This window comes from Etheostoma spectabile, chromosome 18, assembly GCF_008692095.1.
Source record: "Etheostoma spectabile isolate EspeVRDwgs_2016 chromosome 18, UIUC_Espe_1.0, whole genome shotgun sequence".
Classification (NCBI taxonomy): domain Eukaryota; kingdom Metazoa; phylum Chordata; class Actinopteri; order Perciformes; family Percidae; genus Etheostoma; species Etheostoma spectabile.
The window spans coordinates 23,188,879-23,189,146 of record NC_045750.1 but is presented as its reverse complement, the minus strand read 5'-3'; positions in this window follow the sequence as shown (position 1 = coordinate 23,189,146).

The following is a 268-nucleotide window of genomic DNA, read 5'->3' as shown; positions in this document are numbered from 1 at the left end:
GGTGAGTTGTGATGGAAACACGTGAGTACACTTCCATGTGGTGCACTGTTTACACTATGTACTCAATTGTGTAGTGTGTCAATTTTGACAGGGTAGTGTTTTGACAGGTACCACTCCCAGCCGTTACAGTATGCACTGACCAGAAATTACTCTTCCTCTTCTTTTTAACCCTCATGTTGTCCTCGGGGCAAATTGACCTATTTTTCTATATCAGTGTTTTTTCTTAATTACCTAAAATAACATGATTGATTCCACACAACCCTCTTTG